This window comes from Trichechus manatus, unplaced genomic scaffold, assembly GCF_000243295.1.
Source record: "Trichechus manatus latirostris isolate Lorelei unplaced genomic scaffold, TriManLat1.0 scaffold00122, whole genome shotgun sequence".
Classification (NCBI taxonomy): domain Eukaryota; kingdom Metazoa; phylum Chordata; class Mammalia; order Sirenia; family Trichechidae; genus Trichechus; species Trichechus manatus.
Window position 1 is genome coordinate 3718504 of NW_004444058.1, and position 8618 is coordinate 3727121.

The 8618-nt window shown below is 49.3% G+C and overlaps 1 long non-coding RNA gene across 2 annotated transcripts in view; it reads left to right on the forward strand.

The window, feature by feature from the left end:
• The window catches only part of LOC111822041 (uncharacterized), a 23493-nt gene that overhangs the window by 8761 nt on the left and 6114 nt on the right, over positions 1 to 8618 (forward strand). The window lies entirely within an intron of this gene.

An 8618-nucleotide genomic window follows, 5' to 3' on the forward strand; every position in this document is an offset into this window, starting at 1 on the left:
CAGAGCTGCCTGAGATTCTGCCTGAGCTGGAAGCAGCCCCTCCCACAGGCAGAGGCCATGGAGGGGAGAATGAGTGAAGTCAGCCCCTCCAAGGTCAGGCACCATGTGAGTGGCCAGTCAGTGCCTTCCCCTTGCCAAGGCTTCAGACTCTCCATCTGTCATCAGAGAGTTGGGTTAGAAGGTACCTGAGCCTCTGCCCTGGGTCCCCCTGCCCTGCTGCCCAGAACCCAACCCATGCTCAAGTCCTGGTGTGTGTATATGCATGCACTGTCCCCTGGTGGGCACCAAGGTAGTGCGACATGAGAGGGGTAGGGGGGTTGGTCATGGCCTAGGGGACTTATTCTGAGGAACAGAGGTGGTCTGCTTCCAGGGAGAATGATCAAATTCTAGAAGAGAAAGACGGTGAGCAGCTTCTGCAGTCTCCGTGGTGCCTGACTTGCCAGAACCCCCACCCAAGCCCCTCAGCGTCCCGCCCTTGTCACTGGCCCAGGAATTGGAGGTGGTCGCTAAGATCCAGCTGCTCCAGTCAGGCTGCGAGAACGACCAAATCGCACCCAGGAGCACTTTGGGGCTTAGTTCCGGGCCATGGAGAAACTTAGTGAGACTGAGAGGTGAGGCAAGGGCAGAAAGTGGCTGACACAGGGGCAGGCTGGGCAGTGGGGGACATTCATGAGGCCCTGTGTCTCCACGTTCACCACGCCCACCCGGCCCAGTGTTGTAGGGGCGACTCCTGGACCTGAAGGGCTGTGGGGAGTACAGAGCTGGTGGTGGAGGGGTGGAGACCACATTGGACAGACCACATGACCAGAGCAGTTGATGTACATGTGCATGCAGAGAATTAGGGTCACATGCACTGTCTGCAGATCCCCACAGGCCTGAGTGCTGCCTTGTGTGCACACCACCATGGAAACAAGGTCTGCCTGCCTCACACAGTGTCCACCCACCTCTGCTTGTGGTAGGGAGGCTGGCAGCCCATACAGGCACCCCAGCCGTGGCCCACGCCACCCCCATCACGTGGGGCCCCATATCCTCACTGAGTGCACGCTTATACCATTCTGTGTGCAACCCCACATTGAACAATTGGGAAACTAAGGCTTAGTGTCTTAGTCATCTAGTGCTGCTCTAACAGGTATACCACAAGTGGATGGCTTTCACAAAGAGAAGTTTATTTTCTCACAGTCTAGTAGGCTAGCAGTCCAAATTCAGGGTGTCAGCTCCAGGGGAAGGCTTTCTCTGTCAGCTCTGGAGGAATGTCCTCGTCAACATCAGTCTTCCCCCGGACTAGGAGCTTCTCTGCGCAGGAACCTCGGGTCCACAGGATGTGCTCTGCTCCCGGTGCTTCTTTCTTGATGGTATGAGGTCCCCCATTCTCTGCTTGCTTCCCTTTCCTTTTCTCTTGTAAGGTAAAAGGTGGTGCAGGCCACATCCTAGGGAAACTCCCTTTACATTGGATCAGGGATGTGACCTGGGTAAGGGTGGTGTTACAATCCCACCCCAATCCTCTTTAACATAAAATTACAATCACAAAATGGAGGACAACCACACAATTCTGGGAAATGTGGCCCAGCCAAATTGATATACACATTTTTCAGGGGACATAATTCAAATTATGACAGATAGGGACAAGGATACAAAGTAGTCAGAGTCCAGAGGATAAAGAAAGTTCTGGCCCCCAGGCCAAGGCTCAACTCCCTTCCATGGGGTTTGTTTAGAAAGGAGAGCCCCTAAGATGTGGGGGACCCCAGACCAACCCCTCTCCATGTGAGGCTGCTTTACTTTGGGCATCTGTGAAACGATAGCATCAGACTTCACCTAACTTCACGGAGGAGAGAGGACAATCAAGATCAGCCAAAGACTGATGGCCCATGAGATGACTGGCAGTCTGGTAGACTGGGGACTTGAGTTTGCACAGAAGAATGCAGAGCACTAGAGCACGAGTCCAGGGTCCAGGTTCAGGACGAGTCCCTGTTGGAGCCCTGGGGTCCTCCTGTGAAGTTGGGCCTCAGTCTTGGCCCTGGCTCTGGGAGAGTGCCTCGTGACTAAACTAGACACCCCAGGGCCAGTAGAGCCAAAGAGAGGGCAAGGGAGGCTTCCAAGGTCCCTCACACCACCCGTGGAGCCTACAGGTCCTGCTGCTTTTCCCCCCGGGGCCCGGAAGAGCTACTGCCTTGAGGATACCTGCACAAAGATGTGAGCTGTTCAGTGAGGTTTCCTGCTTGGAGCTGCAGCGCTCGGGATGGCCATCTGGGGACAGCAGCCTCTTCTGCCAGTGGGGCCCCTTGGCCTTTGCTAGAGTGGGACCAGGAACAGTCACCCCTAGGCCATTCTGGCCATCCCACTGCCTTGAACTTGTGCCTTCTATTATTAGATACATCTCCACAATCCAAGCTGCTCAGAAGCGGGAAGGGAATCCAAGATCCTCTCATTTCTTCATTCCACAGCTGTGCAACTGAGCACAGACCACGTGCCCTGTTGGACTAATCTTTTCCTTGTATCCTGTTCTCTTCATTCTCCCTTGCTCCCAAAGGGATGAGACCAGTGGAGTATCTTAGATGGCCGCTCACAGGCTTTTAAGACCCCAGACACTACTCACCAAGGTAGAATGTAAGACATTGTCTTTATAAACTGTGTTATGCCAATTGAGCTAGATATTCCCCGAGATCATGGTCCCCACAGCCCTCCACCCAGCATTTCAGTCTCTCAAGTAGTTTGGATGTGTCTATGGGGCTTCCATGAGCTTTCCTTGTACAAGTTGTGCTAGTTTCTCCTGTATTGTGTACTGTCTCACCCTTCACCCGATACCACTTATCTATTGCCTATTTAGTATTTCCCCCCCACCCCTCCCATCCCTGGTAACCAACAAAGATTGTTACATTTTGTGTATGAACTTTTTCATGGGTTTTTACAATAGAGATCTCATACAATATTTGTCCTTTTGTGATTGACTTATTTCACTCAGCATAATGTTCTTCAGTTTCATCCATGTTATGAGATGCTTCACAGATTCATTGTTCTTTCTCGTTGCATAGTACTCCAGTGTGTATATGTACCATAGTTTATCCATTCATCTGTTGATGGGCATCTAGGTTGTTTCCATCGTTTTTCTATTGTAAACAATGCTGCCATGAACATAGATGTGCATATGTCTATTTGAGTGATGACTCTTATTTCTCTAGGATATATTCCTAGGAGTGGGACTGCTGGATCGAATGGGATGTCTATTTCTAGCTTTCTGAGGAAGCACCATATCATTTTCCAAAATGGTTGTATCATTTTGCATTCCCACCAGCAGTGCATAAGAGTTCCGATCTCCCCGCAGCCCCTCCAACATTTATTTTCAGTGAACCACTGAGCTTTTGGTTAGCAGCTGAGCACTAAACTGCTGCACCACCAGGGCTCCTTTATATACAGTAAGCCTACCCACCCATATTCATTGCCATTGAGTCAATTCTGACTCATAGCAAGTTTAGGACAGAGAAGAACTGCCCATAGGGTTTCCAAGGTTATAAATCTTTACAGAAGCACACTGCCAAGCCCTCAACCGCTGTACCAGCAGGGCTCCTTATATAAGCTTTTGTTGTTGTTAGGTGCAGTTGAGTCAGTTCCAACTCATATTGACTGTCCAGGCATGGACCAGTAACTTGAAATTTGCCTCTTAAAATGGAGAGTGCTGAGAGATTGAAGAAAGAAATGGACAACTCCAGTGTGGCGGCGAAGCAGCTTTATTAGGGAGACTTAAAACGACACAGTAGTCCTGACGGCAGGAGGACCAAAGCAGATGTCCGTGCCCAGCAGGGGGGTGGGGGGAGGTTTTATAGTGGTCAAGGACAAAGGTAGCCATGAGCCAGAGAGTTATATAAGACTGCCTGAGCAAGGTCACATAACAACGGCTTAGAAAACAGCAGTGAACTAACGGAAAGCATGAGGGCAGCCATGTTCGACCTTGCAAAGCCTGTTTTCCCCTCAGTTCACCCCTCAGAGGCTGGCTCTTACAATCTGATGCATTCCTCCTCTTCCGCAAAGCCCCTGAGGGCCCCAAGGAGAGGAGTCATTGTAGGGACAGACAGCGTTGCTGTAATTGGAGGCACAGACCACACCATTAGTATAGACAAACACAGCAATCCCTACACCCAGGAAAAATCCAAGACCCATCAAAACACCACACCGATAAGAAAAGAGGAAAACCAGGCAGCCATAGAAGACCAGTCATCAGGTGTGTCCAGGGACTCTATTTCTTTCTTCACATGGCCTAACAGGTGAGTTATGCTCTGGTGGTAGTCTGGTATATGGCACATATTCTACTTTGAGCGGCTGTCAGAATGTCCAGAGCCATTCGGTTCTGAAGGAATACTTTCCTCATTTGGGCGTTTTTAGCAGTTAACAGCCACAAGATTTCTCTGGTCTTATTCAGGGCATGTTTAGTAAAATTAAAGCTTCAATTTGTCCTATTACTCCTATGGAGCCCACTGGGGGGGTGGGGCAAAAACAGCTACACCAGTGGAAAAGGCTATGCTTGGCCCACCTGGCTTTCACCATGAGGTATTTCAGTGGTTTTGGTAAAGTTTTCTTGATGGGCCCTGTGGCATAGGGTAACCCCAAAGTGCAGTGCCCTATCTAATTATATGGTAACCAGGGCCACAGGTAGTGGCCACACAGCCACTGGGAGCCGTTAGGAGCGGGATAAGCTCCTGCTTTCCAGTTGGGGTGTTTATATTGCAACCAGCCAGTGGCATCAGGTACTATCACCCATTGGCAGAGGGATGCAGAAGTCCAGCCCATTATGCGAGCATAGGACTTGGAGGGAGATTGGGGAGGACTTGCGGGGAGACATGGGAACCCCCAAGTTTGAAACGAACTGAAGCAGGTTTCCCTAGTACATCCTGTTTAGGTACCAACCAACCTAAATCATCCCAAAGCTTGAAAACACCTTCTCGTGGTCAAAACCGAGAGGAGTTGCGGTCTCTTATCAAGATGTGGGTGTCCGCTGAGAGTTTGAGTCTAGGAAAAGGTAACATTATGCCCCCTTCTCCTGTTATGCCCCCAGTGAGTTAAAGAGGCTTTCATGCTCCACTCCCCATGTCTCTCACAGTTGTTTAATCACAGGCTCCATGCACCAAGGCATGCCTTTGGTGCTTGAGAAGGGGAGCTGTCCACAGACCTAGCAGCTGCTTTTGTTGTGGACTACAGCGAAGCTGTGAGACCACTCTAGGAAGAGGTTGGTAGTCCCAAAGGGAAGAATGCAGAGTGGGCCATACCTGTGGTTAGAGAGACACTCTGGTGTCCACTTTTCTGGTGAATCTAATGGGTAGCTTTCCCCTTGGGATGCACCATTCTACCTTGTGCTACAGGGTCTGTTTCTGGGTTTCTTGGTGGGGAAAGTGTGAATGGGCTGCTACATGAAAAACAGATCAGCATCCGTGGTTTGGAGGCAATCTCAGATGTTCTGCCACAAGGCCTTCCTCCACAGGACTTTACCCATTATTGTCCATTGCTCTTTAGGCCTTTCCATATAGCCCACAGGCTACCACCCAGCTGTCCATCACAGGATTAAGGGCCAGGTTCATGGGTGATGACCATCCATGGGGCCCTTAATTCGGCCCATTGATTTCTTTGCCCTGAGCTGGTTTCAAATCAAATGGTATCAGTGGAAGCTTGCACAGCCACCGCCATCCACAGAGGTGGCATACCTTGGGCTAGAGCTGTGTACCAGGGCGTCTGCTGGCAGCGGGCCTTCCCCTTTCTTGGAGGAGCGGGGAGGCTGCTCCAGCAGCACACTAGCCTATGCTGGGGGGTCATCTTGATATGTCACTGGACCAAGTACAGCTTGTAAATCTTGGAATGGACTGGCAGAAAGGGCACTTCACTCTTGCAGGTATGCATGCCATTTGTCCAGCGTGGCTATCTGGGTGATAGCTGATGACAGTTTGGAAAACAGCCAGCTGACCTACCCATTTATGGGCAAAGTTATGGGAAGGGTGACAGCTCCTACCCGTTAACAGCTCTACCTGGTGGAGAGTGTCATAGGCTGCTAACAATTGTTTCTCCATGTGACTGTATCGAATTTCCGCCCCCATCCACAGTTGCGACTAAAAACCTAGGGGGACTTTAATTATATCCTGTTCTTGCCACAAGGCACAGCCAAAGCTGTTCTCAGTGCTACTCACGTCTAACTGGAAGGGTAACCATTCCCGTATTGTGCCCAGTGCTTTCACTTGTACAACCAACACCTTTGCTTTCTCAAAAGCTTGCTGCTGTTCATTACTACAATCCCAAGAGGCACCCTTTTTTACCAGTCGATACAGTGGTGTCAAATACTGGGCCAAATGGGGAATAAACACTCCCCAATACTCCAAAAGACACATGAAGGCCTGCACTTCCTTTGGCATGCTAGGGGTGGGATAAGTTTGCATCCTATATCAATTTTGGCTTCAGGCAACACATGGGTCTTACCAGACCAGACGACCCCTAGGAATCTTACGGATGCTCCCAGCTCCTGCACCTTGTGGGGATTCACAGCCCATCCTCTTCCCTGCAAGTGATGATTAGGGTGTCTAGACACTCCTGTAACAGAGAAATATCTTCAGCAGTTAACATGATGCCATCAGTGTAATGAAACCAACGGACAGTAGCGGGAAAGGGAAAAAGAGTCAGATCTCTAGCTACCATACTATGGCAAACAGTGGGACTATGTAAATATCCTTGGGGGAGCACTTGAAATATTCATTGTTGCTCCACCCCTAGGTGAAGTCAAACTGGTCCTGTGTGAGCGGGACTAGAGGAATACTAAAAAGTGTATTGGCCAGATCTAACGTAGCATGCTATGTGCCCAGGGCCCTACTAAGAGTTTCTAATAAGGAAGTTATGTTCGGGACTGCAGCATGTATAAGAGGGATCACTTTGCTCAGTTCCCTATGGCCCACGGTCATATGCCGAGACCTATCTGGTTTCTTCACAGATCACACATGGTATTAAAAGCACTGTGGGCTTCCCGGAGGATACCCACTCTTTTTAATTCCAGAATAGTTTTACTAATCTCCTTACGTCCTCCGGGAAACTTATATTGCTTGATGTCTACACTCTTTGTGGTGGCGGCAGGGTCACTGGTTTCCATGCCACATTCCCCCTCAAGACTATCTTTACCACCCTCACTCATAGTAGTAATTTATACAAAGACGTAGTCAAAGTCAGGCCAATGAGGACATCAATCCCTAGAAGGTATTCCGGTTTGGGGAAATATAAACTTGGTAAGGTTTAGGGGAACGGCGTCCTACCTGCAGGGTCAGCAGTACCCACTGTACGTGCATGGACTGTCTGCCGTACCCATCAACTGCCAAGGGGGGCGTCCTTGAAACCTCTCAGGGTTTCCAATAACAAGGGTACACTTGGCTCCGATATCAACCAGAGCCAGCATGCCGCTTGTTTGTTCCTGACCAATGTATTGTGATCTCTACATGGGGACTCCAGTACCCTTGCAGGGCCCTGACCTAGGGGTGACCTCAGCCCCACCCCTAGGAAAAGGGGCACTTCCTCGAAAGGGGCAGTAGGACCCAAAGGGCAATACTGTTACTCTGGTTTTAGATTCTTCCAAAGGCTAAGCAAAACTGTATTCAGTTGCTTATCTGTCTTGTCAACTGACGTTCTGGCAGCCACTAAGTCCACCCACATCTGCCTTCAGGTCACATTCAAGGGGCCCTTGGATGGTCGTCTTGCAGATTTCCGTCTTTTCTCTTTTGCCATGGCTCACACCCCCTTCTCTCTAGCCTTCTCGGTTTCACCCAATCAGCTACAGCTTGTCCCAAATGATAACACCGTCTTGCCCACTAAGGGACAAAAGCCACTAGCCTGCCATACCAGGAGGAAGGAGCCACCTGGAGGATTCTTGCCTTCATTCCTGCATTGAAAAGTTCATTGTCTGGCCCCCAGAAGTGCTTCTTCATATAGTCCAGCTTCTCGGATCATTTAGTCAGCATACAGATTGAATAAGTATGGTGAAAAGATAGAACGCTGACACACACCTTTTCTGATTCTAAACCACGCAGTATCACTTTGTTCTGTTCAAATGAATGAAGCATTTTAATTATCAATATTGGTAAATTGTGACACATGTACCTCACTAATCATCATTAGGAGGGATCAATCACTGGAGGATGACCTTGTGTTTGGTGAAGTAGAGGGACATCGAAGGCAAGGGACACTTGGTGAGATGGACTGGCACAATAGCCGCAGCGATGAATTTGAACACGGTGGAGATTGTGATGATGATGCAGGACTGGATGCTCCGTTCTGTTCATATGGGGTTGTCTTGAGTTGGAGTCAACATCATGGCAGCTACTACCACGCCACCACACTAATGTAAGATGCTAACTGGGTGTGGGGTTGAGTATACGGGAACTCTCTGTATTAATTTTTCTGTAAATCTGAAACTACTCTAAAAAGATAGTTTATTTAAAAATGTAGGCAAATTGCTATGCGATAAAAATATTTTATCCTCGAGAGTTCTGGCAAAATGGTGCTCTAGGCAGAAGCACCACGCCATCCCTCCACAGCAAAGATCCGAAAAACTAAGCCGAACAGAGAATACAACAATCCTGAAACCCTAAAACATCAAATGAAGAGAT